Genomic DNA, 3,015 nt, shown 5'->3' with positions numbered 1-3,015 from the left:
CATTGATTTCCTGAATATTTAAAGGACTTTCAACTTAAAAAATTTTCTCACCTAATAACACCGGAATTATTTTTATTTTAAATGGTTTAAACCGTTTTTTGGCCAGTGGGAAAAGGGGCTTAAATGAATTGTTGTGTTTGAATGAGACTAAGCTGAACAAGAACAGCTACAATTTCCCATTCTCAGTATTTTTATTCAACTGTAACAGGTAACCATTATTACAGCAATATTCAAAAATGAATTCAATTAAAATGACTGGCTCTGAAACAAAAAAAATAAATAAAAAAAAAAGCTGAGTTACCAATTCCCAGTATTATTTCTATCCAAGGCATTCATAACTTGGTCAAGTAACCATACATCCAAAACATTGATGACAAACTTTGTCAAACCTCACTGGAAATGAATCCATACTCTATCCAAGGCATCCATAACTTGGTCAAGTAACCATACATCCAAAACATTGATGGCAAACCTACATCAAACCTCCCTGGAAATGAATCCATATTCTATCCAAGTCATCCATAACCTGGTCAAGTAACCATACATCCAAAACATTGATTACAAAGCTACATAACAAATAGCTTACATGAAACCTCACTGGATACTAATCCATAACAGTCTGTAACTTGGACAAAGTATCCATAACTTGTGAGCACTTCTTATTCCCTCCACTCATAGTCTGCAGTTTTGGTGATCAGTGTGAGAACCTTTGGACTGACTGCAAGTTGTTTTTTGGTGGCGTTCCGCTCCACTTTTGATCCCTTGTCTGGATTTATCTTGAAGAGGCACCTGTCAAATGAAAAAACAACAACTTTAGAAACTGTGGACTGTACTGTAATGTAATGTTTTCATACATTTGCAAAAAGGTTACACAACAGTATAGACAGAGCTTGCTTGTTAAAGAGTATTTGGACATACAGAGAACAGTAGAACAGTGATGTAATGAAAAGATTATCATGTGAGTACTGTGTATGTGTATTGTGAATGAATGCGTATGAATGTTCAAAGGTGGTCGGAGGGGCCATTTGGCGCGAAATGGCAGCCCGCTTCCCTCAGTCTGCCCCAGGGGAGCTGTGGCTACAAACGTAGCTTACCACCACTGGTAAGAAGCGCTGCGTGTACACACAAACACACACGTGGGGCGTCGTGTCAGAGCGGTGAAGTGAAACAATAACCTGAAGATCACCTGAGCTGATGTGGACTGTGAGTCAGAGCAATAAAACTTCAAGAATAAAAATGCTTTATATTCACCAAGAACCATAGAAGGAGAGTTAACTATGATAACAGATGTAGATGCCTACAGCTGCTTCATCCTTCTCACTTCAGGTAGTAATCTAATATTTTTGAGATATGACCATCTTTATTTTGAATAAAATGGAATAATAGAATGGTGTTTATGGAGAGGGAAAACAACAATGTAAATCAAACCATACTGTGGATTAGTGAACTGTCCCACCCTTAGTGAACATGAAAGTGAATCATCTTCCCAAACTGAAGCCATTCTCTGGTTTCTTCAGGATTCAGTCAGGATGTTCCATGAACTGGTAGCATCAGTATGCTGCGTTAGTGACTTTGGAGCTTCCTGCAACTTTCAGGTCAGTCCTGAACGTTTTATCTTTATCATTAAGATAAAAAAAAAAAAAAAGTGCACTGAAATCGCATTATTAGGCCTCTGTATTGTTAATGAGGGCAGAGGTGGGCTGCAAAAAATTTTTGAGATTTTCAAGTGGGCCCTGAGTTGCCAAAGTTTGGGAACCCTGTACTAATCATTTCAGCACTTGAGCAGTGCTCAGTTTTACAGTATGTGCATTATATATCTTATTTTGATGTATTAAATTGACTAGTGGTGTCTTACCTCTGTAAGAACTCCAAAGTTGATGCTTGGGCTGCTGGGTAAGATATGTTCATACAGTAGTACGAACCAAACATCAGCAAAAGAGCATCACTGAAGATTCTGATGTGGCCATTCACAATGGTCTGGTCAACAGACAGCATGAAATTCTCCGCTGCCAAAGTCGAGTTTCCTGTTGTGTACAGGGACAAGAGAAGGACAAAAGAAAATTAAAATTAAATGATCATGTTACAACTGAGTCCAGTACAACAATAACAATCAAAGTAATAGTAGTAATAGTTTTCTGTTTTTTGGTTTTAATATACTGTGGTGGAGAAAAACAAATATTCATACCACACATAACAATACATGGTGTACTTGGAAGTCCAGCACAGTCCACTTCAGAGGGCAGGGTTGTTTGATCCACTTTGTAGAACATCTGTTCTTCTTCTTCATTGAAGTACTTGAGGAGCAGTGGAAGAAACACTGCAACATTCACATCTGCAACATTTTTGCTTGATGTTTCCTTTTCCCTGAAGATGGTCTCCATCTTCCCTGTCTTGTCACCTGATTTAAGAAATGAAATAACTCTGGCACATTTATTAGCTATGTTTTTGTCTTCCATGTCCACACCTGTAAGCTCTTTAAAATGAGTCTTCATGCCAGTTGTCTCAAACAGATATGGCCATTCCTTTGTCAAGCCCTTGATGCATCACGTACCCTTTTAGGGTATTCACTGAAGCACCACAACTACTACAGGTGTAATCTTTTGACATCCTTAACTGCAGTGCAATACTCACCTTTTCAGTTTACTCCATGAAATCAACTCGCACCACTTATCTGCAGGGAGAAAGAAAAAAAACAAAAACAAATTTATGAATCATGAAATTTGCCAAAATCAAAATAAATGCTATTGGTTGTGAAACAGTTGACCTAAACTGTGTTAGCCAATCTCCCCTCAATTAACTAAAAGATGATTGTTAGCTTATCCTTTACATATTTTTCAGTATTGTTTTGAATTTCATGTTGAACGGTGACTAGTGTTACACCAAAATGAAGATTTGAAAAACCTTGAAAAAGGCAAGAGGAACATCAAAATATTTGTTTTAAGAAAGAGTAACTGGTTGAAATAAACCATTACCAAATCTCAGTATCATTTATAAAATATTTGTTCTCTCTTCTTT

At 37.2% G+C, this 3,015-nt stretch overlaps 1 long non-coding RNA gene across 1 annotated transcript; it reads right to left on the bottom strand.

Annotated features, from left to right (window-relative positions):
• Nucleotides 1-453: 453 nt before the first annotated feature.
• On the bottom strand, nt 454-2,351 carry LOC146306364 (uncharacterized). Its single transcript, XR_014768947.1, has 3 exons — nt 2,186-2,351; nt 1,856-2,024; nt 454-789 (listed from the first exon to the last, which is right to left on the bottom strand). It is a non-coding gene; the product is annotated as an uncharacterized LOC146306364 (long non-coding RNA).
• Between the last annotated feature and the right edge of the window lie 664 nt (nt 2,352-3,015).

This window comes from Lutjanus erythropterus, chromosome 22 (genome assembly GCF_056507025.1).
Source record: "Lutjanus erythropterus isolate fLutEry1 chromosome 22, fLutEry1.hap2, whole genome shotgun sequence".
Taxonomy (NCBI): domain Eukaryota; kingdom Metazoa; phylum Chordata; class Actinopteri; order Lutjaniformes; family Lutjanidae; genus Lutjanus; species Lutjanus erythropterus.
Note: the sequence above shows the minus strand (reverse complement) of the source record. Positions and strands in the feature narration are given on the sequence as shown.